The sequence below is a fragment of the Monodelphis domestica genome, chromosome 4 (genome assembly GCF_027887165.1).
Source record: "Monodelphis domestica isolate mMonDom1 chromosome 4, mMonDom1.pri, whole genome shotgun sequence".
Classification (NCBI taxonomy): domain Eukaryota; kingdom Metazoa; phylum Chordata; class Mammalia; order Didelphimorphia; family Didelphidae; genus Monodelphis; species Monodelphis domestica.
In genome coordinates this window covers 116848269-116876179 of record NC_077230.1, presented here as the reverse complement: position 1 = coordinate 116876179, position 27911 = coordinate 116848269, and positions in this window count along the sequence as shown.

The following is a 27911-nucleotide window of genomic DNA, read 5'->3' as shown; positions in this document are numbered from 1 at the left end:
TCTCATAGAGATTATCTCTCCCTCCCTTTCTCTGTTTCTGTCTGTCTGCCTCTATATGTCTGTCTGTCTGTCTGTCTCTCTGAGAATAAGAAATGAAAACTCTTCCTCCCTACAAATAAGTTAAAGTATAAGGGAAGAATATATAGCTTTTTCTGTTTCTGTTTTTTTTTTTTTAATTCAGGGGAATCATCCTCATATTCCTGAAATCACATTATATAGGCTTACAGCTACTCTACTTATTCTCAAGGTTAGTTTGGAAAAAACAAAACAAAAAAAACAAACAAACAACCAAAAAAAAAAGCTTGAAGGATCTTTATCATCAGCATTGCCTGAGTCACAATTGTAATAGAGATAGGAATATCAGTGAGAGGTAGGATATTTCTTTTGGGTTGAATATATGTTTGGAAATACTATATATATATATATATATATATATATATATATATATATATGTATACAAGAAGTGTCTGGCAGCTGTTGAAAGACTAAATTGCAATAGAATTACAATAATTTACATGTTTTCTTGATTGCAATGTTTCTCAAGCGTTTTTGATTTCAGGCATAAAAAAATAAAGATTCTAAAGAGTTTTTTGTGAGGGTTTTGTTTATCAATATTAACCATATTAGAAAAAATTTTAAAGTCTTAATGTCATTATGAAAATAGTTTTGACCTCATGAATACTGAGATATCTATGGATTTGGGACCCTTTGAGAATTGCTACTCTCTTAAATAGAAAAGTTGATTCAGGAAGCATTTAAGTGGAATAACTATAGAGTGTAACCAAAAGGAGATTTGGATATTTTTCTCCAGTAAGCTGACATAGTGGATAGGGTCCAGGATTTAAAATCAGGGACTTCATATCCTGATTCAGATATTTATGAATTGTGTGACTCTGGGAAAATCATTTATTCTCTGTTTGCCCCAGTTTCCTCATTTATAAAATGAAGGATAGGGATGTTCATACTCATTAAGTTTTCTTTCAGCTCCAAATTTCTGACATGTTAAGAAATATTTAGTACATAATCTGTATGAAGTATGAAGAAATTTTGTCCTGTTCCCAGAGTTATATATTTGTAACCTAAGCTGCACAGGAGCTCTCTCTCACTAGTGAAGGTCAATGGCCCACACCTCTGTGAGAGGTAAAATGCAGATCAAGAGAAGACATCTAGCCTCTTTGTGCTTTTCTGACATTTTGAGAAAGAGAAGATGAGGGATATCAATATAACTTTAGGTTACCAAAGCAAGATAAAGACTGGGAAGAAGTCAAGATGTAGAATTTCATCTTGTCCTTATTTTAAGCTTACTACATTAGAGATTTGAGGGAATTTTCCCTTTGAGGTGATCTATGGGATTCTCTATTTCTTGGTTGAACTTTGTTTCCTCACTGCAGGGAAGCTCCTTTAATATGTATTATCTGGAATTAATTTTAAATGAATATTTTCCAAGATTTCTATTTTGCAAAGAACTTGGATAAATGAGTTTCTTTTCTATGTGCTATGTGAATTGTGTGAAACTAGCACTCGATGATATGGAAGTCAAGTCTTTGATATAAAAACATAAGATCCTCATTTCTCCATTAAGAAACAGAGATGAGGAATTTAGATTGAATTTTTAAGTTAAATCTCCTATGTTAATAATACTTAAGGAAGTAGATATATTTTCTAACCCAGAAAGTCTCTCTGAGGAAGGCAGAGTGGCTAGGCTCTGGAAATCCTAACTATTTGCTTCCCTTCTTAGCAGGAATTAAGGTCTTTCTTGGAAAAGGGAAAAAGAGATGCTAGATATGTATTTGGTTTTTTTTCTCTTCAAGCCACAAAATAAACTCTGCTTGTATATGTTGGAGGGAAATTATTTTAATTATATATTTATATTAATTTATTACTTTCATGTCTTGAATTATCAAAAATAAATATTTTTAAATATAGTTTTCCGGAGGTATAATTTCCCTGGCAAACATTTCACTCCTGTTTTGTTTGCTTTATTATATTTAAAACATCTAATTATATATGATTTATATAATTAAATAAGAATAATAGTAGTTATATTCTCATTTTTTATAACATTAAATAATCCAGGAACAAATCACTATGCTATGGTTATTATTTAATGCTAAATTATTTGCAAGATATTATAGAACATTATCCTTTGCAGCAGATAATATAATTACATTTTGTAATTGAATAAAATTAGTTGGATATAAGTTTATCTTCAGTAGGCTCACTGGAAGCACTTTTAAGATAATTCTAGTAGCAAGCTCTCTGTCTAGGATTTATGATATTCTCCTAGGATAGCTTTCTTCTGTCATAGCATTTCAAAATCTATATTTTTCAAGGATTTATATCTCATGCAACTTGAAACTTGTGAATATTTGATATGGTCATATCAATTAAAACATTTTAAATTTTTATTGGATCAGTCTTAGGTTCTACAATTGTGAGCAATACACATATGATAATAGTTTCATTGCATTTTAGGTTATAAATTCAATGACAATAATTTTTTAAAATTTCTTTTCCCTTTTCAGATTTAAGGAACTCCTTGATTTCAACTCTTATTTTAACTATTCTGTTATTTTGGAGTAAAGTTTTTTCTTACATTTGGATTCCTATGTAATGCGTTGTGCATGACTTGGAACTGAGAGTATCACTGAAAAAAAGCCCCAAAAGTCCTTATCTCTAACTGTTAAGATTTGTTTCCATTGTTGTCATGATATAGTACTTTAGGAAAGCATTCATGGAGTTACGACATTTCATATGCTTTCATTGGGTTTCCTCCTTAGTAGTCTTTGCCAATCAACTTGAAACATCTCCATTGTTCTGATGTATCTTGTGGTACCAGAACACAGAAGATTCTCACTCATTCAGCTGGTCATCATTTAATGCTCATATTCATAGCTTTATTACATGAAGCAGCCTGCAACTCTTTGTCACCAAGTCTATATCTTTGAATTTTAGGGAATAAAGATAAGTGAATAATCATGTTTATAATACCTACTGTGTGTCAAGCACTGTGGTTATACCTTTACAAATAGTATCTCATTTGATCAGCATAACAACTCTGTGAGATAGTTGGCTTTATTATAAGTGGCTATAGTAGGATTTGAACTTGGGTCTTATAGACTTTAGGCCCAGGTCACTTTGAATTATGTTGTTGCCTAGGAACAACTGCATCACAATAACTGGTCTAATACCGCCAATAGATGGATTCTTTAATAGTTCATTTCTTTCTTCAGTCAATATAAATCTTTTTTAACTCTCCCACTAAAAAGATATGATAAATATACATAGCCAAGCCAAAAAATCTTGCATTGGACACATAGAAAGTCTCATTTTGTACTCTGAATCAATCAGATCTTTGTCACAGCTTTGGTGCTCTAGAAATGTGGTTGGTCTTTGCAATAAACAGCACTCTGGTTGTTTCAAAGTTGTTCTGCCTTACAGTGTTGTATAAAACATTTTTCTTGGTTATCCCCACTTCACTCCTCATCAGGTCATTAAAGTTTTCCTAAGTTTCTCTAAAACTTTCATTTCCACAATTCCTTAGAGTAGAATAGTATATCTCACTTATTTTCTATAACTTGTTCAGACATTCCACAAATCAGTTCATTAGCATTTCAGAGTTCTTGCTGGATGTTAACAGATAATAGAGCAGTTTTAGGGCAGAATCCCCCAGGCAAAGAATTCTAGGTGGTACTTTCCGTCACTGTTTCCTCTTCTCTCCTGTACTGGGGCAATGATTTGGAATTTGAGTGGGTTTCATCATCATAATTATCTCCTCATTCTCTTTTTTCATTTTCCCCAAAAATTTCATATGAAAATAATGGAACAAGTTGTTTTTCTGTCATTATTCATTTAAGTATGAAGTTCAATGGACTCTTGTGTATGGGAATAAAAATAACTGCTTTCTGTGACTAAGTAAAAGTATAAGGATATAAGGCCACCCACTGTAGCTGAACTGACAAAATATCTTAGGCACATCTATAGTAATTGGTGGGACAAGAGGATTGATACATACTTCATCTTATTTTTATTTATTGTTGTTAATATTCCTATTCTTAAACTGTTCAATGATTTCATTGGTTCTGACCTGAATTTGAGGTAGTATTCTGAAATATTCTGTGTGCCCAGTCTAATTTGTCATGCTTTTTAATTCATAAGAGTTAGTGACTCTCTTCAGGTTCTCCTAGCTTTTACATTCCAAGAATTACAGACTCAGGTTCAAAGATCAAAAGAGGGAACATAGACTGTGTGACCTCACCATCTTGACTAGGGGAGGACTAAAGGAAAAAATAAATAAGTTCAAAACTCTTAAATACAGCCAAGTAAAACTGCCTCTGTTTTGAAGCACAGCTGCTAATGAGAACTCCTGTGACTCCCTGGAGAAGCATCATGTCCAAATGGAGATCTCTAAGGATTTGTGTATATGAAAGGTACTTAATATGCTCCAATGAGGCATGGAACAGATGCTGCTACTGAAGGAATCTAAGGGGATTCCTTGTTGGAGCTGGCCATATTGAGATTTTTTTTTTCCAAGCACCTTTCAGGGAGTAGAAAACTGTTCACTTGGGCCAATCTTTTCATTCTGGTTGTGAAATATCACAGACTATGTAAATAACATGGTTCAATGATGCTCACGTACCATGAAGTCTTAGTGGCTAAGCATTATCTTTAGGGTCTTTCCTATGTTAAATTACAAAGTAAAGAAGTTTATCTCCAATGACCATCCACAATTCTTTATGTTCTGGTATAGAAACTCACTTTAAAGGGTCCTCAGACCAATGGATTGGAATAGATCTAACCTAAACAGTATATTCAACATAAAAGGTACTGAGGTACAATGGAGATAATGGATGTTCCTGAGGTCTATAATATATGAACATATGTATTTATAAATGTATATATGTATGAATGCTCAAACATATATACATATGTGTATATATATAACACTGGACCAGAATCTGGAAGTCCCAAGTTCAAATCTGGCTGCATACTCTCATTAGTTATATGAATCAGAGCAACTTATATAACCTCTGTTAGATTTAATCCACTAGGGAAAAAAGATGGCAAGCCACTCCAGTATCTTTCCCAAGAAAACGTTTTATGAGATCACTAAGAGTCAGATACATTTGAACAACAACAATATGGATACACACACATTTCTGTAAAATACACATCTGTATATGTTCATTGGGCAGCAAACTAGAATACCAGACTTGGAATCAGGAAGACTCATCTTCCTAAGTTCAAATCTGGCTTCAGACACATATTAGCTGTGTGAACTTGGACAAGTCACTTAACCCTATTTGCTTCACTTTATTCATCTAAAAAACGAGTTGAAAAAATAACTGGCTAATCACTCTATAGGGCCTGGAAAAGCCTAAATTCCTTCCAACAAAGCTGTGGAGAGAGTAGCCCCCAGAGTGAGAGTAGACCCCAATAAAATCAAAGCCAGAGCCTAGCTAGAGCCAGACACGTAGCCCCATGACTTCACTTGAGGTTTCTAACCCCTCCCTGCTGTACTTTGTAGAAACCGCATGTCCTTCTAAGAAACTACTGATGCAGGCATTCCATGAGAATCTGGGTTAGATGGTTAAACACTGACATATTGATTTATCAGCCTATAGAATACTCTGTCTAGATTCGATAAGGTAAACTAAGTCTATTGTAAAAGAATGATAAATTATCTACATTCATTGTGTATGTGAAAAGCTTACTTAATCCCTTAGCCTACGTTAGTTTCTCTGTAAAATACTAAATCTCTAAAAAATCAATAAATTTGCCACTTGATTGCCATCAGCCCTCCTGAGTCCATCTGCATTCTTATCCCTTGCGATCCCCAACCAGGTGGTCTCCAGTGGTCCCTGACACCACTCCAGTATTTTTGCAAAGAAAACCCCAAATGGAGTCACAAAGATTGGGACATGATTGAAAAAGGACTGACTACATATACATATGTGTGTGTGTTTGTGTGTGTGTGTGTGTGTGTGTGTGTGTATTATACCTACATAATAGATGTGTGATTATATATTTGTGTGTAGGTAGACTCAAAAGCCTCTAAGTTTCCTTCCAGCTCTGCATCTCTGTTCTCAAGTAGCAATATTATTCTTAAATTGTGTCCTTCCCCTCCCCTCAGCTCATTGTCCCTATTCCTACTTGTACTGCCAAGTTAATTCCCAGAAGGTGGCTATCACTCTCCTCAATACTCCAGACTGAGTCATCCAAGGAGGTGTGACTTTTAATAGTCATATATCAGATATATTTAGTGTGTTTCCTCTCCTGTCCCAAATATATCAATCAGCAGGTTGACATCAATTTACTTTCACAAAGAATTATTTACTGAGAATGAATAGCAAGGGAAAAAGTTACAAAATATCCCCCAAGCCAGATGTTCACTTTCAATGTGTAGACATAAGGTGCGTGAAGAAAGTAGGCTCAAGTTTACAGGATACATGTTATCAGGTACTCACATCCAGAAGAATTTCTGACCCCAGGAGACTTTTTCTCCTCTTCTGTGATTCCCACTAACATTGCTTCATGGATAAAGCCAAATAGCTCCATTTTTAGCAGGCTGGCTCCTTTCTAGAATGTTGTCTTGGTTGATGACCAGCTCCACTGACTTCCCTCCCTCAGTTGCTCCAGTGCTTTCTATTATTGACTTTGTGAGAGAATGTCTGATCACTTTTCTAGCTTCTTAAAGGTCAGTTAAGGTCAATTATTTCAGCTAAAACTCTCTCTAATATCAGTTCCAATTTAACTTCCCCTGAATCATGCATCATTCCAATTCTTCAGTCAATCAGAAGACTCCTTGTTACCACCAAGCAGAGTATGACCCTTGCCCCACTCCTAAATCATTCATTGCTGGAAGTTGACTCACCAAATCTCCATATATTTTATTGAAACGAGGGTAGGGGTACTATATGTGTTCCAACAACTGAGCACTTATTGATGATCAACTCCTGATTAATTTTATTGCATATATGAAGAAACTATTTCTAAAGGAATTAAGTGATATCTCCAGATTCAACAGGGTAGAGGGAGAAACAACATTGGATTTAGAGTCCTAAAACTCAGGTTTGTTTTCTAGTTATTCTACTTATTATTCACTGTGTGAGTGACTTATTTATACTCCCTTGAATTCATTTCTGTCTCTGTAAAATGATGGAATTTGCTTGTTAAATAATTCCTATGCTTTTTCCAGTTCTAAATTGTAGATTATTTGATTATAGAAAGAGGTAGACTTGGAAATCACACCTAGAACTCTACTCTAAGCATCTTTTCTACTACCATGATTCCTCCATAAAGTTACAGATGTCTGAAATGTCAGACTAAAGTGTTTGGAGGTAATGTTTAGGAAATATGGAACCATTAAAGAATTTTGAGCAGTGTATTGATCATTTAATTCAAGAGGCACTTATGAAACATTTACTGCATACAAGTTTCGTGGTTAATTTCTAGTGATATTTTTAAAAATAGCCAATTTTTACACTAAGGGATCTTCCTTTTTACTGACCAAAGATAGATTTAGTGGAATATTTGGGAAAGATCCATCTGGTTGTAGGCTATGCAAGGAGAAAGCTGCTATAATAATATAGGCATGAGGTAGTAAGGCGTTAAACTAAGGTGAGAGATGTGAGAATGGAGAAAAGAAAGACTGAAATCTTTCAAGAAGAAGTAATAGACTTTGGTGAAAGAATGAGAGAACATTGAAGAATTTGATATTCTTCTTCGGTGACATAGAACTTATTGTTGCTCTAGTACTTGGCATTTGGTTATAATGTGAAAATGAAGGCTATTTCTAAACCTTGCTCACACTTCCCTTCAGTTGTCTTTTAGTCAGTTTGAGAGCCATCTTCCTTTGGTCATGTCATCATGAACTAGCTTGTAAGTTAAGTCAATAGATCTCACTCATCCCTTTTGATATATTAGTAAAAATTCATGAAACAAAATATGGCTTAAAAGTTTCAGGGTGGAGTAGTAAAGGAAATTACTAGTTCACTCTCAAATAGTAATTAAACATTGCATTCTGAATAAGAAATATGACTCTAAAATAGACAATTGGGAAAAAAATGTTAAAGTCTGCAGATCTTGAAAGACTAAGAAAGGAATGATTCTTCTCCTGTGATAATTCATAATTACCTTTAGTCTGGAAGTATTATGACTGTGAAATAATGACAGCTAGTCTGGACTCTACTATCACCTAAAGGTACATAATTATACCCTTACACTTGAACAAGAATCATGCTTCTGGCCCTGGTGACTAGAATAGGGTAGGACGTGTATTTATTTTAATTTATAGTAAATTTATAAGATGTTATAAGAATTATAATTAGATTAATTAAAGAATAGGTTCTGCTTAGAAGAAGGGTTTCCAGTTTAGAGAAAGAGTTTCAAAGGTTACCTTAAGAGAGAGAAGAATATTCAGGGGGGTTCCTTAAGAAGAATTCCAAGAAACCTCCAGGCAAAGACTGTTGGAAAATGGATCACTCTCTGGAGACTCCTCATTGGGAGTAGGTGTCCAAGAAGTTGGCTTTTATCAATCTTGGAAGATTTTTGTGGTAGATAGCTTTGGAAAACATATTTATATCTGAGAAGATTATGAGAATAATTTAACTGAATAGAGTGAGTGGCTGAAGATGTTCCCTAGAACATCACAGGGGAAAGCAGAGAGCAGTGTGAAACTTATCAGGGGTTGAATCTCTGAGGCTGGACAGACAGAGTTATCTTCAATCTGTCAAAAAAAATATACACACACACACACATATATATATGTATAAGTAAAGAAGTTTAAGGATATTTATAAGTAGATTAACTTAGTAAGTTAGATACCATATTTACTAGTTAGAAAGGGAGTTAAATTAGGCTTAATTTTCATCAGGCAATAAGTCCCACGAGGGACAGAGGGGTTCAGGGGTTCAGTTACAAATCTTAGTTTTAGGGGAATAAGTCTCCTAATCAATTTCTGTTTCCTTATCCTGTCCCTGATACTTCTCATAGTTATTAATAAATAGGTTTTGTAGTACTCTGTCTCTAACCTGTTTCATCTACTGCCAGAACCCTAAAAGCTTTAGCAGAATATATACCACCTAATCAATACCAACTCACAATCAACTGGTCATAATCAAGATCAAACATAATAATACCCAAGAGCAATTATATTTGAATTTATCTCAGATATGAGAGTTGTTTCCTGGTGGTGAGGCTTGCCAAATCTGGGAAAGACTCCTGTGAAATGACACTTTGGAGTTTTACTAATTGTTTTTTAAATGAGGAAATGATGTCCAATGGGGGTAAGAATTTATTGGCTTCTCATGTACTCTATGAACTTGCATTTTCTTCCTCTTTTAGACTCTGTTGTGAAGCTAAATATCAGAGAAATATTTAATTTCATTTCATGAATCAGGCATTAGGTGCCTACTCTGTGCAAAGAACAACATGAGAATTCAAGATAAATATAACACAGATGGCATTCCCAAGGAATCTGTGCTTTAGTGGGGACATGGTGAGGAGGGGAGATTAGTCCGTAACTATTCTATGAGGCAATGTGATAAGTGAAAAGGAAGTATTAAGTCAAAGTGCTATGAGAAATTTAAGAAGGGAGTATCACTTTCAGCTTGATGTAAGCAGAGACAGAAGGTTTAATGATTGAAAGACTGGATACTTTAAGTTAGAACTTGAAAAGGAGAAGTGATTGTAATACATAGGAAAAGAGGAGAGTTGGGTAAAATGATGGAAAGCTTAAGAAAAAATACAAAGATTGGAAAGGGAAGAATGAGAATAGGGAACAAAGAATTATTTGGATAAAACATCATAAGAAGGGGATAAAAGTATGAAATAAGTTTGGAAAAACTGATTGTTTTGTAAGCAACGAGAAAACATTGAAGATTAAAACAAAATAAAACAAAAAAACTTACCTTCTGTATTAGAATCCACACTACTGAGGATCTGTTCCAAAGGAGAAGGGTGCCAAGGGCTAGGCAATTGGGGTTAAGTAACTTGCCCATGCTCACACAGCTAAGAAGTAACTAAGTATAGATTTGAGCCTGGGCCCTCCTGCCTCCAGGCCTGAGTCTCTTTCAACTAAGCCACCTGGCTACCCTGAAACTAGAGATTTTTGAGAAGAAAAGCATCAGTAGGAATTAGGAATATGGAACATTTCTATTACAATATTATGCAGGATGATATTAAAATGTGAATATACTGGAGGCAGCCTAATTAAAGCAGTCTTAACATAATTTCTATGAGAAGAGATGAGAAATTGAAACACAGTGGCTGGAATGGAAATGAAAGAAAAAGAAGATACGAGGGAAATTTCAGAAATATGCTCAAAAGAACTTTGTGCCAGGTCCTGACCTTTTGCTTTATGGAAAAAAAAAAGACTAAAGTGTAGCATTCTATGCTCTCAAAGAACATTTTAATGGAGGAGAAATATATACATCTATAAGTATTCATGAGCTACATAAAAATGAATAAAAGGTAATATGGAGAAGGATGAGCAGAGCAGCTTCGTGTAGATAATCTCAGAGACTCAGTCGAGTCTTTAAATCTCTCAAATATATTTTTATCTTTTTAAATTTTCTTTTATTTTCTAATCATACTTAAAACAGTTTCCTAACATTTTTCAAAGAATTTTATATCTCAAATTTCTACCTCTCTCTTTCTCCCCCCACCCCAGCTACCCTTACCCCCTGCTGAGACAATAAGCAATAACATATAGATTTTACATATGCAATCATATAAAATATTTTTACACATTAATCCTTTTATGGAAGGAAACTTGAACAAAAATGATAATTAAAAAGTGGAATAAAGTTTGCTTTGGTAAGGATTCATTTTCATCTGGGCTTTCTCTGGAAGCAGATGACATTTTCATCATGAATCCTTTGAGATTGTTTTAGATTATTGTATTGCTGAGAATATCTAAGTAATTCACAGTTTTTCTGTGAATTTCAAAACTACTCAACCCTGTTCAAACCATTCTTTAGAGGATGGGATTTGGCTATTTCCTGATCAATAACAATAGAGATACTTGGAATGACAGAATCAGGTCTTGGAAACTACAATCTCCACCCTACTCAGGGTAACAGGATTTAGGAAGGGCTGCAGCAAAGCTCAAGATTTAATTATTTGAGAATATGGCCTTCAACAGACATGTGCAAAGGGGACAGACCTCTGAGTGGTCCTGGGTGAAGCTAGAGCCACTATTGGCACAGGTGAGACACAGGAAGTGAGGTAGAGGACAGCTGAGGAGTCTGGGGACTTCCTGTGTGGGGTAAAGGAGGTTGCTGGAGCCTGGTGCTTTGGAGTGGAGGCCCTCAGACTGTTTCTCCATTTTGGTCACGTGAGTGATAGGGACTGATCTCTTTTCTTTGCCTGGGCTATCCAAGGCCTTGGGCCTTTGGCCCAGCCTAAGCAGAGTGGGTATTTAAGCCTTCTCTCCCCTTTCTCTCTCTCTCTCTCTCTCTCTCTCTCTCTCTCTCTCTCTCTCTCTCTCTCTCTCTCTCTCTCTCTCTCTCATACCTTTCTTCCTACTGTTAGTGATTAAACAAACTCCATAAAAGATTGACTGCTGACTTGAGTTTTCATTTAGGAATTACATAGCTGAATTCCTTGGTGACCTTAAATTAATATATATCAGTCTTTTAAAGTGATTTCCATTTCACAGTTCATTATATAATATTCTTGTTACTGTGTACAATGTTCTTCTCATTTTGCTTATTTCAGTCTGCTTCAATTTGTGTAAGTTTTTCTAAATGCCTCTTGTTTGTCATTTCTTAGAGAATATTGTATTTCATTATAACCATATCATATAACTTGTTCATCCATTCCCCAATTGATGGGTATCCTAATACTTTCCAATTCTTTGCCCTCATCTGAGTTACTTTAAATATTGTTTATATATATACATATATATGCATGTATGTTTGTATAGTTTCCTCCTCTTTTTGCTTTTTTATCTCTGGGATATTTTTCCCTCCCCTCTTTCTACCCCTCCCAGAGCTGACAAGCAATCCCATTGGATTATACATGTATTATCACTCAATACCTATTTTCAAATCATTCATTTTTTGAATATTCACCTAAAAGAAAGAACAATGAAAGAGCAGGAAGCATAAAAGATTAGTTTTGAAAAAAGTGGAAGAGGGTAGAAAAATAAGTACCTGTAGTCGAGGAGTTCAGTCTTTAAAAATTGGGAGAGAGGAGGAGAGTGGAGACCCCCCATTCCCAAATCACAGTTCAGGGGAGACAGCAGATGTAAAGGGTTGGTTCAGAGAGAAGAGGGGGGGGGTTGAAGATTTTCCGCCTTCTGCCTTCCCTCCTTAGCTAAGCCTGTTCTCCCAGATTCTTCTGTCTCTCTTGTAGCCCCCACCACTACTTGAGACTAAAGAGTCTCCCATTGATCTGTTCACTCAACTTGATTCACAGCTTGGGGAAAAGATAATTATTTCAATGTCAACTCAATCAGGATAACACAAAGGAATAACTAGCAGGGAAAGAATGGGAGAGGAAAGTGGGGAAAAGAGGGTCCCTGTCTCTATCTAAACCCTTTCCCCTCCCTCCTCAAGTTTGGAGGGAACTCAAGTCTTGGCAGCCTGAGCCCCCTGAGAGAAAGTCAGATTGACTCATCCTGGATTTGGCCCCTTGGCCACAGTTCAGACTAAGGGCAACAGGAGATGAAGGAAAGTCGGACATAGATTTAAAATGTCTTTCTCAGGTTTCCTCTTCAATAATCTTTTCAATTGGGAAATGTTGGGGGGAAAGATTTCCAATCACAGACAGGAAAAATTGAGTAACTATCAGGAGAAAGTCTTCTCTCTTCAGCTTCTCCTGACTTAGAGGCCAACTCCTCTACCAGTCAGAGTCTTCTCCTCCTCCAGATTCCAAACACTTGGGGCCCCTCCCTTATCACTGTGATCAGTTCCACACACTCTTTGGCCTGGCACTTTTACTGTAGCGCCAATCTCTGTCATAGACCCTAACCATGCCTTACAAAGCAATGGTTAAACAACACTAGCAGGAGATGGGGTGGGTTGGGGGGGGGCGAGGGTTCTTAGAACAATTTTAAGGCATTTAAGACAACCAAAATTATTTTGAAATTTTACTAACTATATGCCCTGGACTAATTATTCCTACCTTCATTTTGGAAGCAATGGGTAGATAGCACTAAAGTCAAGAAAACCAGTGTTCATGATCATTCTCAGACACTTATTAGCTGTGTAATTCTGGACAAGTCATTTCATCTGTGTTTGCCTCAATTTGCTCATCTACAGAATGGAAATAAAAGATATCAACTACCTCTAGGTGAGTTATGAAAATTAAAAGACAAAATAATTTTAAAGGAAGAATAGGAAGAATATAAATGTTAGGTATATTCTTATTAATAGTAATAATTATTATCTCTCATTTATTAAGATCAGGCATGATTTTTTGCTTTTTTTGCTTCATTGTTGAAAAGATGCAAGTTAGATTGTAAATTATAGGTCAATTAATAGCTAATAATAGCTAACACTTATATGGTATGGAGTGGATAGCATTCTTTGCCATGAGTTCCTCAGAATTGTCCCAGATCATTGTGTTACAGATAGCAGTTAAGTCTATCACAGTTAATCATTCCACAATATTGTTTTTACTGTGTACAATATTTTCCTACTCCTGCTTGTTTCACTCTACATCAGTCCCTAAAGATATTTTCAGCTTTTTAAAATCATCCTGTATATAATTTCTTACAACACAATATTATTTCATCAACATCATATACTACAATTTGTTCAGGCATTCTCTAATTGATGGGGAAAAAAGCAGTGATGAATATTTTTTTTTTTTGTAGAAACCGGTCCTTTTCCTTTTCATTTTATCTCTCTGGGACACATATTGTTTTAAAAAAATAAAAATAAAGGAAGTTTGTGTACCCCGGGGAGTTTGGATATTCAGTATGGAGAGGAAGAAAGAGAGGAGAACCCCCTTCTCAAAGTATGGTTCAGGGGAGACAGCAGATGTAATGGGTTGGCTCAGAGAGAGGAGAGGGGGTTTGAAGATTTTCCCCCTTCTGCCTTCCCTCCTTACCTAAAGTTGCTCTCCCCAATTTGCTCTTGTCCTTCTTGCCCCCCTCCCCTCAACTACTCGAGACCAAAAGGTCTCCCCTTGATCCATTGACTCACACTCAGCTTGTGGAACAAATAACTTTTAATGTTAACTCAGTCAGGTAATATAAAAGGAATAATGGGCAGGAAAGAATGGGAAAAGGAAAGTGGGGAGAAGGGGTCCCTATCTCTAGCTAAACCCTTTCTTTATCTTTTTAAGATGGTTGGCAGCCCAGATTTAAAAGAACCCCATTTATTATTTTATTAAAAAAACCTTTAGTAACTAACTGTGACTAACTGTCACCAACTGTCATCAACTGTCAGTTGTGTACTTTTCAATCACAACTCCTGAGGTGAGCAGCCATTGTCACTGACTCTGGCTAGCAGTTTCCACATAGGACCAAAAAGATCTTGATTGCTGGGTGTGGGGGGGAGAACAAGTCAGTTACCAACTGCCACTCTGGTCATTTACAATACTGAGGGAGAGCATCTGTTGTAAAAGGGAAACTGTACTAGGGCTGACAGCGATAGGATCTAGCCATCTTGGATCCTATCTAGCTAAAAGCAAAGCTTATGGGGACAACAACCACTTTCTAACTGTTAATTCCTGACAGAGACTAGAAAAGATCTATTGGGGAACATGTTACAACTAATACTATGATCAACTGTGATATAAATAATTGCCATTTATTGGGGCTACGGTATGATTTATATTACAGTGGCAGGGATAATAGACAATGTTCTGGGAACATTAGCCAATATGACTATGGGATGGACATAGCTACCAATAAATTATCTAGATGTAAATTACTTCTGGGAAATCATACCCCAAGTCTATTTTGTATTCTTGGTAGTGACTAAGATCTTAAAGAATATCAAAGCTAGTGTCAATCTGATTTTCTAAAAGAAAACTGTACATGCTCTAGTCATTGATAATAGATTGGAGATATTGTTTAATCAGATCCCTATTATAACTGAGGATTACATGCAGAGAAAACAAAGCATGGGGAAGGGAACCAACGAGGAGACTGGGGATGTGACAAGACAGATTACTAAGAAGAATGTAGTTACTAATACTAATGCTGGGTCACCATTAGTGCAGTAGGGGGAAATGACCTTGCCAATAACATACAGGCACCAACTAATGCATCTTCTAACAATATTGCAAATGTATCAAAGGCTCAAAAGATTATGCCTTTGTGTGATATAGCTAAGATCACTGATTACTCTGGCATTTTACATGCAAAGGTTCATAAGTCATTCACCACCCATGACTTAGAGTCTTTATATACACATATGCCTAAATTTTTATTAGATCTTGATCTTGCAATTAAAGAAGTGAAGAGATCATTTCGCCTCTATGAACCAGATTTTGAGGATGTAGAAATTCTTTTATCTGAACTTTTTACACCCTAGGAACATAAAAATTTTATTGACCAAACTAGAAAAGATTCTTCACTCATGAGCTGGCCAGAAGTTTTTGAGGATCTGGATTTTTCTAATCCAAGATCAATAGCTTATCTAAGAAAATGTCTTGAGCATCTATTGCAGGGAATGAAGCAATTGAAAAATTGACAGATTATCCCAAGAAAAAAAAATGAAAACCGAAGCACATTTATTGATCAACTTATTGAAAAAACTGAGGGACTATTAGGCTTTAGCCCTGATTCAAAAGAATCAGAAGTACATGTGAGGAGATAATTTCTCAAGGGCTGTGATAAACACTTGAGGGATTTCTTCAGGAACTATTGCCCTAAGTTTGACACCATATCACTTAGTGAATGTAGAGACACTGTGACACCTATCTTCATGATAACAAATTAGATCAAGAAAGAGAAAAGAACACTAATGAGAAAGCACCAAGAGAACTGAAATATTAAGACAGAAAAAATTAAAGGAGGTTAAGAACCTGGCTACAATTAAGGTATTTAATAGACAAACCACACAGTATAGACAGACACCCCAAAGTCAACAGAGGGTGCAAAGAGATACCAGGACTTGTTTTTTTGTGTTCTCATCAAGGACACAGTCAGAAACTGCCTGATGAAACATCGCTATGAACAGGGTAAAAATAAGAGAGATGGGAAAGGTCAAAATGCATATTATCAGAGAAAAGTACATAATAACAAAAACTATGGGAGACAGGACTCTAAAAGCAAGCAGTGTTGCTCTCACTGCAGACTTAGAGAACAGGAGATCCCAGATCTGAAATCCATGGAAGCAGCAATAGCTTCTGGAGCAAAATCCCATTATTCAGAAATTGTAGCAAGAAATAAGCATTATACTGCATGATGCCAGGCTCTAGCATTATCTAGTGAAAAAGAGACGAATTTGGGAGGTACCACAGGAGGAAACATGAGGACATAAGGGAAAAAAAAAGAGATGTAGAAAGGAAAATGAAAACTTTAAAATTTTAGTGGTGGAGAAACAGATAGTTGGGCAATATGTCAAGGGAAGCAACTTAAGTACAAAACAGAAATCTATAATTGTGGTGGAGAATGAAATTGCACAGAAAATAGCAGACATGAAACATGACATTTATGGTTCACAATACATGGGCACACAAAATTGCATGGAGAAAAGCAAAGAATAGATTAAATCCTTTTTGGAATATTTTTTAGCTTGCAGAATGGATCTAGACAGTGAAAAATCAAATGGGGCTAGCAAATCTTTCAAACAGCAGCTTAAGCATTCACACCATTCTGACAAGGTTGCCAAACAAGACATTGTTACAAGAGACTTTGGACTTGATACATTTATACATCTAAGAGGGGAAAGAAAGGAAAATAAAGGGAGAACTAACTTAAATCCAAAAGTCAAATACTTTTACCCATGAAATCCTATAACACTCAAAGATACCAGTGCTGGGGATGGGTTTAGCACAGATCAATACCAAAACTGTCTATTCCCTGAACCAGAGACTACAAAACAATATAAAGGAGTGGGAACAGAAGAGTCTTTGATAGTGAAACATCATCCAAGCAGTTCTCAAACTGAAATTAACACAAACACAAACCTTTCTTTTGAGCAAGATGTTAGCTCACAGACAGCAGTGGTCCAAAGTGATACAGAGCTAGTTAATAATAGTGGATTGAATTGGGGTGGAATAACTGAAGAGGGGATGGTAGATTGCACTATAACATCTACAAAACCTGAAACATCTACTTGTTGTACAAATGCATTGCAAACCCTGGAACAAGAAATTAAAGATGATAATAGGAAATCTGGGTATATAAACCCAATAATATCTAACTTACAACAAACTCCAGTACGATATCCTGGGACAGAAGTGGGAGAACAAAAGCACAAACCTCTCACTGATATAGTTGCAAGTGGATCTGTATTGAAGTCATTCCCGGAAGATACTACCATAGAGGGAATTGTTTCTATGTCAACAGATTCACAAGAGGGAATAGATGAACAAGGACCTGATCCAAAAGATATGGTAGAACCTGTGCACTCCAGTAATATAATAGCAGATCCACAGGAAGCAGAAAACCCACAAGAATCAAATTTGTCACCACAGAACTCAGAATTAGAGCATATTAGAGGGCAACAGATAGAAAAAGAATTGGAAAATACAGAAATCACTGAAATAGGGTCAGAACAAGACACAAAACATGGGTTAACAACACTTGACATAGAATAACAACAGGTCACTGAACGAAAGCTAATGAAAGAACTGGAGAGTACAGAAATCAGCGACCAAGAGTCAGACTCAGACCCAGATGATACTGTACCAAATGGTACTATTATAGTTGACCAAAACAGTGATGAAGAACAGGAACCCTTGGAGTACATCAAGCTCTATGATAAAGTTTACAAAAATTTAGATGAATGGGACACAAATTGGCATAGTGAACACCTGTATTCAGAACAAACAAGCTTTTCTTATTCTGATTCTGATGAAGCAATTGAAAACATAGGAAACTCTTTATCAGTAGAGGAAATACTGTAATTTGCAGGAGTCAGTAGTTATGAAGAATTTTGTAAGAAATATGACTTAGGGGACAGTGATACTGAATTGGAAGTAATATGATAAAGAACTTGGTACCAGGACTTGTTTGGGTTCTATAGCGTAGCAAACAACACAAAACCTTATAAGAACCCAAATTGGTACTAGGCATAAGATCTGACACATGATCCACAAAGAAACTTTAATCAATTCAGAAAAACCCCTAAGCCATAATGACAATTCCTGACTGGGAAAAAAAAAAAAGAAACTTGAGGCAAGTCCACAAACCCTAGTAAATGTAGATGAGAACATCCAAGATACTACTGGAGCATCTTACCCAAACAAAAATTATTGCATGAAACCAAAATATAATAATGCCCAAGACAGTATAAATTTGGGTTAATTAGATCAGGGGGGATTAGTGTAGCCTGTGAAACACAGGAGAAGTGGTTCCTTGCAGAACCTGTGAGTTTATTTGGGTGGATTTAGAATCCCTTAGAATTATTAAACCTATATATGAATTCCAATCTCAAGTCTTGACTAAAATATCAGTAGCCTCTACAATCAACCACAAAGAAATAGGAAAATTCTCTTACAATCACACATTAAGAAAGTTACCTACATTTGTTACATAAAAAAAGAATCTCACTTGCACACATGAGGATGGCACTAACATCCTGTATTAAGTTTCACTCACATGCATCAACATATTCACTCTTACATGCACACACACATCTTACATATACACATGATCCTGTAGTTCTGTATACCTGAGATCATCTTTCAAGGTGAGACAACAGGCAAGTATATATCCTGTAAAGGAGAAGGCACCCCGGACCTGTGACAAACTTCAAGCAATACCAAAGGATGGAAGATACACGGACAACTATGAAGAACTTTGAATCAAAGTGAATCAAAATCATTCCCCAAAATGGGGAATGAAGTTCAGGAAAATGGGTCACATAAAATTAATCGCCAATCACCTTAACTTCATATAAAGGGAAGTACATTCACATGCACATTGGAATAAATATCCATCCACCATGACATATCTAGAACACGAACAAATCTCACATTGACATTAGGGAGTGTGCCGTAAATAAGGACAACCCATAGTTGTATATCTGTAAATAAATCTCTACTACCAGAGGATATATATGTATATATGTATTTAAATAGCATGTGACATATGCAAATATGTACAAATAGTAGATGTGTATATATACATATATATGTAAAGAGTAATAATGATCTAATCCAGTAATATAAATAGAAAATAAATTTAAAATACTAACTGTTAATAGAGAGGGATGGAGTAGTTTAGGGTGGAAAAGGAAATATTATAACTAGAGTGGTAACATAGGAACAGAATAAATCAGACTTCATTAGATACAAGTTAATATATATATATATATATATACCTATAAATGTTATGAATTGTTACATTGGAATTAGCATTATATAAGGCATAAGATAGTTCAATTTTACTTAAGATTTGAATTTTATATTGATTGCAATAGGAATTACTTTTGTATTAAGAAATTGTTATAATATAGAAAATTTTGTTGGCACATAATCCTAACACTCTTCCCACAACTCATTCTTAGCATGAGATAGGAATTTAGATTAGCAAATAGACAGATTAGGATAAGATTTATTATTTTTGGAGGGAGGGATGTTAGATGGGTACAATAAGTAGAATAAATAGATTAGAATAGACATAGAAGATAAGTAACTGGCATGGGCCAGGGTGGCACCACATGAACAACAGGAAATAGAGGATTTGTAATACAGGCTGGCACTAGAGAAGAAGTGCCAAGCTGAAGAGTATGTGAAATAGATCACCTCGACGGGGGAGGAGACCCAGGAGTGAACTCTGGAGAGGAGAAGCCTCTGGGGGAGAGAGCAGTGAGACCCTCAGTCGGGACAGGTGGATAAAGACTTTCTCCTGAGTGTTACCCAATTGAAGGGACTTCTGAAGAGAAACCTGAGCAGACTTTACCTCAGATCCTGTTGCCCAGGGATGAGTCAACCTGACTTTCTCAGGGAGCTCAGGCTGCCAAGGCCTGAGTTCCCCCCAAACTCGAGGAGGGAGGGGAAAGGGTTTAGATAGAGACAAGAGCCCTTTCTCCCCACTTTCCTTTTTCCATTATTTCCTGCTCTTTATTCCTTTTATATTACCTGACTAAGTTAATATTAAAAGTTATCTGTTCCACAAGCTGAGTGTGAGTCAATGGATCAAGGGGAGACCTTTTGATCTCGAGTAATGGAGGGGGGGGACAAGAGGGACAAGAGTGAATTGGGGAGAGCATCTTTAGCTAAAGAGAGAAGGCAGAAATGGGAAAATCTTCAATCCCCCTCTCCTCTATCTGAGCCAACCTGTTACATCTACTGTCTCCCCTGAACCCTGCTTTGAGAAGGGGGCTCCTCTCTTTCCCCCATTGAATTGATCAATTTCACATAATCTTCAGTCTGGCTCTTTTTCTCTATTGCCAGCCTCTATTACAAATCCTAAGCCAGGGATTGTGGGTTCAAGTCCCATCTTGGGTTCCATCTGTTTTTAAAAAAATAAAAATGAAGGAAGTTTGTATACCATAGGGAATTTGGACTTTAGGTATGGAGAGGGGGAAAGAGAGGATGAGTCTTGAGTCTAGACTGCCACCATGTTTATCTGGAAGTCCCCAAGTGTTTCTTCAATTAGGAGTTCTTGTCCTTTAAACTGTTATTTTCTTTTTAAACTATTTCCCATTTTTCTTGCCACAAGGCTTCCATCTTTTGGATAAGCTCCAATTTAAATTCTTCAAGAGCTTGTGGACAATTTCCATTTCTTTTTAAGGTTTTGGCATTGTTTGAATTTCTTCCTCTATTTCCTCTGAGGCCTAGGTTTTTCCTTTGTAAAAATTTTCAAGAGTCAATGCCTTTTTTTTTTTTGGTGGTAAATGGAGGGTGTGGTTCCTGGGTGGAATTTGCCATCACTGTGGGGGGGTTTTCTTTCCTTTTTTAATCAGAGAACTGGGTGAGATGAGCAGGCTCTCTGTATATGGAGTCAAGGAGCAAGGATTTTGCCTGAGGCAAGCTCTCCAGTCTCAACAGCTTCTATTCTTCGCTACCCTTCTCTGCGCCTCCTTGCTGATATTGCCCACAGTCTGTGCTCCCCAGCCCACAGGGGTTTGGGTGTAGCTTCTCTCAGGGGTAGGCCCTTGGTATTTTTAGTCAGCTCCCAAGGACCTAGAGCTGCCCCTTGCTCACTCCAGCGGTGTCCCTCACTCACTTGCTGATTCTGGTGTGCACTGGCTCTGGCTCTGACTCTGGCTTTGTAGGTGGAGAGGGGGAGGGTAGATCAGCTCACATTTGGGTGGGAACTTTTTCACCCCCTTATAGTGTGGAAATTGCCCAAATCCCATGTACCTTCAGTGCTGCACCCTACTATAGAGTCCTTTTGTTCTTATGAAAATGATTTTTTGGGTCTTTTGAGGTAGTCTATACCGGTGGGTCTGAGGAGAGGAAGCGTTCTGCATCTAGACTGCCTCCATGCTTATCCAGAAGTCCCATGGATGTTGACTTTAAATGATCACTCAATTACAAATATTAATAATATGGAAATAGGTTTTGAACAATGATTCCTGTGAAACCCAGTGGAATTGCTCATCAGCTCCAGGAGGAAGTAGGGGAAGGAAAAAATATGAATCATGTAACCATGGGAAAAAATTCCAATTTAATTAATTAATTAAAAAATAAAATCAGTGATTGTTTCTATCATTTGTTCTTACACCCACTCATTTTGTTGAATTAAATTATTTAGATTTCAATTTCAATTAATTTTCAATTTTCCTTTCCATGAACCTTTATTGATTGAAATTTTTATTGCATTATGATTTAAAATAGTTGAATTTATTATTTCTACTTTTCTTCATTTGGTTTTGAATTTTTCATGTCTTAGTACATGTTCAGTTTGTTTTTTTTTTTTTGTATACACTATGTGCTGCTGAAAAGAAAATATATATCTTTTACTTCTGTTCAGTAGGTGGGAGATTGTTAGCCAACACTCCTCTGGGTGCACTTTTACTTCTGCCTATGCCTTATCCCATGAAAATCAACTTTCTCTGCCTACTTTCGAGTTGTTTTCTGCAAAAGAGTTGCCTCATTGTCTTTTTGTTGGTTTTGTGACTCCTGTTGTTTTGAGGCACTATTGTAATTTTGGATTGGGAGAATTCTCAGAATGATTCCAGTTTTTCCTACTACTAAGCTACCATCTTGACTCTGCCACTCTATATACAAAAAAAAAAAGTGATTTTTGGGAAACTTTTTTTTTGTTATTTCTACTTATATCTGTGATTTCTGGAATTAATCTCCTTTTACCTGTAATCCCAACTATCTGTATACTACTTTTTACTGAGAATTCCAAATTGGTAATTACTACCTCCATTAAGGAATAATCCCTGGAACTAAAGTCAAAGTACTTATTTTTCTTTACCCAATATCACTGTTTTCTGTAAAGAATTTCAGTTCCAAAGAGCTAGATAGTTTTGTTTCATCCTATTAGTCAAGGTAAACTTAAGGAACTAATTTATTATGTAAAGTTATTTTCATGTTGAATCTTTAATTCCTTTCTTCTCAGATAAAAAATACTACATTTTTTTATGATTTTGTTCATGCAAGTCTTCCCATCCACATCTCCCTACTACTAATCATTGTCTTACTAAGTGCTAAGTATCCTCCAAAGTTCATCCTTACTTTCTCTACTTATTACATCTTTCATACAGATTTAGTCACATTGTTCAATTTAAATTCTTTATCTCTGAAATGGGAGAAAATAGCATATATTTCACAGGATTATTTTGAGAACCACGTGAAATAACATAAAAAGTGATTACAAGTCTGTCATGCTACATAAATCCTATTATTGTTTTTGTTAACTTAATTATCATGATCATCCTTAGAATTTTTCAATGATCTCTTTCATTCACAAAAATTCTTCCCTTTTCATAATCTCCTTAGGATTTATATATTCTTAATGACTTGACTTAATTATATTTCATCTTTGACTAGTTCTATTTCTTCCATGTATTTAATTCGTTGCTATTTACAAATATAAATTGTTCAAAAGCAAACCTGGGTGGATCATGAATCCTAAATAAATATTTGTGGATGGATTGAATTAATCACTCTACCCCTTTGAGTTATGATGGAGTTTATGATGGGAAAAATCCACTTTGCTTATGTCATCTAGATTGAGGAAATCATTGTCAACACACATTTAATATTTAATAATTATGTGTGTTAAAGCCATGATTTCCTAAAAATCATTCCAATTTGGATAAAATAATCTTGGGGAAATTGGTTGGTTTGAAGCTTTAGGGTTTTACCTTACTTTTGCCATAATAGCTGCAGATCCTAGGTTAATCTTCTCCTAAAACTTTTTAATTTGATTTTGGATTTGTTTGGGAGCCCTGAAAATATGGAATTTGGATATAAAGAAAGGAGAAAGTGATCCTCCCTCAAAAGTTGCTCTCTGTTTCTCATATCCTTGCATAGTCTTTCACTCATACCTATGCCTGAAATTCCTTCATTTCTCATTTTCCAACCTGTATTCCATTTGTTTAGGCATACATATGTAACAGCAGGTCTTGAGTTTTTCAGTGTTGGTTGCCTCAATAAGGTCCTTGCTGACACTTTTTATCTCTCAATTAATTAGGAATCCTTTTTCACTTTTTGTCACAGTGAATTTTCCATCTAAACCACTGCCATATTTGATATCACCCCACAGAAAATGCTTAGATAGGGGGCTTGAGAGTGTTTTTAAAAGCCTCACCTATGGAGTATAAAGCAAGAAAGAATTATTCATACCTAGTTTCCTTTATTGTTTTATTTTATTTATGAGTCATCCACTGTATTTTGAAAGGTTGAAGTGGGAATCTCTCATAACTAACATTTGTTTGTTGTCTTTATATGTTTCTAAGCACTTAGAGATAAATTATCACATTAATTTTGCTATTAAAAGCTAGCATAATGAATTAATTTCACTGTAGATAGTCTTCTCTGCCACTAGTAAACATCAACTTTAGCTTAGTGGTCAGAAGAATAATGACAATACATTCTATAAGCTTCGGAGAAAACAGGAAACAAATCTCCTGGGAAACTTGAAAGAAGTGTAGATTTTAATGAGTATGAACTGCCAGAACTCAATTCTAGCAAGAGATTATTTTTTCAACTTCATGCAACATCATTGTTCATATGAGGTGTCCTCACTATTTTTATGTCTAGCATTTATTTATGTATTTTATGAAGGTGTCACTGCTGAAGCCATATGGCAGTAAATAAACTTGGCTTGACATGAAATGTTAATAGGATGAGGAGGATATAATGGGAAGTTGCTACCATGATAGAGCCTCCCCATCATTTCTCAGTCCTAACAGGATTATCATCAATCCAACTGTGGCTTCCTACACTTAATAGTATCTATGGGTTTAACAGAAAAATGTGCTGACAGCTTGTACATTGCCAAAGAAGGTCAAAAAGTTTGTTCAATAAAGGATATTCCAGGATCTTTTCAAGCTATGAGTCAATATCAAATTGTCAATTTTTTTCCTTGAGGGATACTGTTCCCTTAATTCATATTTTTAGAGGCATTTGGTGTTGAAGACATAAAAAATAAAAGGTTTTAATAGATTAACCTTTACTAATAAGAGGTAGAGTAGGAACATATTTGAAGGCAAAAATAGTCCTACCCCTTCATTTGCAAAGTCAAGTGTCTTATTGAAGATGCAATTATTTTCTTGGGTTTGTTTATTCTTGGTGACAATGAAATGGCATGTCATCAAAAAAGGGTCCTTCCTGAGTTGTATTCTCCAAAGAAATGAAAATGACTTTGAAATGTTACAGAGATACATTTAGTATTCATACTTTAAAGAGTGCTAGAGTACTGAGGTATTATGTTTTAACCAAACAAAGATACTGAAATAATTTTTAAAATCCTCATTAAGAGAGTAGATACCATGTCAAAGGATGTCTAACTGAAGAAACTATAGATGTCTAGCCTGGAGAAGAAAACATGTAGGGGCAACATCAAAAGGATCATAAAGCATTTGAAGGACTGTCAAGTTAAAAAAGGAACTAAACTTCAAAAAATAAATTAATAGCAGCTCTTTTCAGCTGGTAAAGAATGGAAAACTGAAAGAATGTCCATCAATTGAGGAATGGCTGAACAAATTGGGGTATATGAATGAAATGAAATATTATTATGCCATAAGAAATTTCAAATAAGATGATAAAAAACAAAACTGGAAAGTTTTATATGAAGTGATGAGAGTTGGGGGTAAAACAGAAATAATAGGAAAGGATGAATAGGATAACTACATTATGTTGGGGATATTACTATGGTTGATGAAAGACCTGGTTTTGGAAAGAGTATGGTCCTGGCAACAAATTCGATCAGCTACCTAAGGACCAATCTAGGTAAGTACTGTCCTGGTAATATATGTAAACTAAGAACCAGACTGGTTAAAAGGATCAAATTCAATGTTGATAGGATCATGGAGAAAAAGGCCTACTATTACATTGCTAGATCAACTACACATTTTTTTTAGAAAAAAATATATATATAGTTGTAAAGCTCATTAACTTAGGGGTTCTATACTAGGATTAGCCCCCAAGGGGATTATTAGGAGGGTAAAAAGCTAGGTATGTATGAAAATATTCATGTAAACTTTTTTGTAATGGCAAAACAATTGGGAAAAAAATTGAAAAGTTTGGGATAAATGACTGAAGAGATTGTGATATCTAAATGTGATGCACTGTATTCTGTAATTAGAAATGAGAAATATTAGAAATATAAGGGAAGGGGGCAACTGGGTAGCTCAGTGGATTGGGAGCCAGGCCTAGAAATAGGAGGTCCTATGTTCAAATCTGGCCTCAGACACTTCCCAGCTGTGTGACCCTGGGTAAGTCACTTGGCCCCCATTGCCTAGCCCTTTCCACTCTTCTGCCTTGGAGCCAATACACAGTATTGACTCTAAGATGGAAAGTAAGGGTTTAAAAAAATAAATATAAGGGAAATATATGAAAGGATGGAAAGAGAAGTGAATAGAAATAATACATAATCTGATTCATTAAAAATTAACAGCCACAAAATGAAGAGAAAAAAAGTATTAAAGTAAAACAAATCCAAAGGGAATTTAAAGAGAAGGAGTCAAGATGGTGGCTCAAATGCAGCAAAAGTAAAGATCTCTAAAGCCCTTCAACACCAATCAAAACCAAAGTGGTTTGAGGGGACAGAAAACCAAACTTAACAATAGGACAGAGTTGGGGGACCCTTCTGCTGGATTCAACTTAAAAGGTTTTTACCTCAACGCACCTCTTGCTCTGCAGATCAACTCCTCCCTGGCTCAATCTTATCACTAGGGCAGATAAGAAGCCTTCAGAGGGCATGGTAGCTCAAACTCCAACACCCCTTGCCCCATAGACTGAGGTGAGAGTAGCTCTAAAAATCCAACTGACTCTGATCCCAAGGCAAAGACTATAACCACTACAGAATACCTTGTTAACAGGGCTGGAAACACAGCTGCCTTCAACTACACCATAAGCTTCTGCTACCAGCTGGGGAAGATCTGACCTCAGGGCTCATAAATACTATCAGCCAAACCTAGCCAATCAGCAGAGCAGTGAAGAAGTCCCTTCAGGACAGACTAGCCCAAACCCACAGATACAGCATATAATTAGAGGAGCAAGATTAAGCCAATGACGGGGGGAAAGAAGGGGAAAAAATTATGAGTAAACAACAGAAAAAGAGAAAAGAAATTACAATTAACACCTTCTATCCAGGTAATGAATGAAAATAGCAAATGGAACAAAGGAAGACCAAGGAACATCAAGCAAACACAGAAACTTTGGAGAATTGGACAAAGGCTTTGGAAGAACTCAAAATACAATTTAAAAAGTAATTAATAGAGGCTGAAGACAATTGGAAAAAAACTTAAAAAGCAAAATAAGTTATCTGGAAACAGAAAATAATGTCTTGAAAACCAAAATTAACCAGCTTGAAAATGAGACAAAGAAGATGAAAGATGACCTACAAAAAATATTAGACCAGAAGGAAAAAGATGACCAAAAAACAAGGCATGAAATTCAGTCTTCAAAAATTAGAATCCAACAACTAGGAACAAATGACTTCATGAGGCAGCAAGAGTCTATAAAACAAAATCAAAACAATGAAAGAAATGTGGAAAATATGAAACACCTCATTGACAAAACATCAGACCTTGAAAATAGATCCAGGAGACACAATTTAAGAATTATTGGACTACCAGAAGATCATGACAAAAGAAAAGGCCTGGACATCATACAGGAAATTGTTCAAGAAAACTTCTCCAACATTCTCAACAAGAGGGAAAAGTGGGGACTGAAAGAATCCAGAGATCACCTCCTGGATTTAATTTCCAAATGACAATACCCAGGAATGTTATAGCCAAATTCAAGAACTACCAGACCAAGGAAAAAATATTACAAGCTGCTAAATAGAAGTCATTCAGATACCATGGAACTACAGTTAAGATGATACAGGATCTGACTGCATCTACACTGATGGACTGAAAGGCATGGAATATAATATTCCAGAAAGCAAGGGAATTAGGTCTACAACGTAGAATCAACTACCCAGCAAAATTGACTGTATTCTAATGGGAAAGTATGGCCATTTAATAAAATAGAAGACTTCCATGCATTCTTAAAGAAATAACCAGACTTAAACAGAAAATTTGATGCCCAAACACAGAATTCAAGAGAATCTCCAAAAGATAATTAAGGAAGGGGAGTGGGGAACAAAACTTTTTTTAAGGGACCCAATAAGCACAAATGATTTGTAATCCCTATAAGAAAAGATG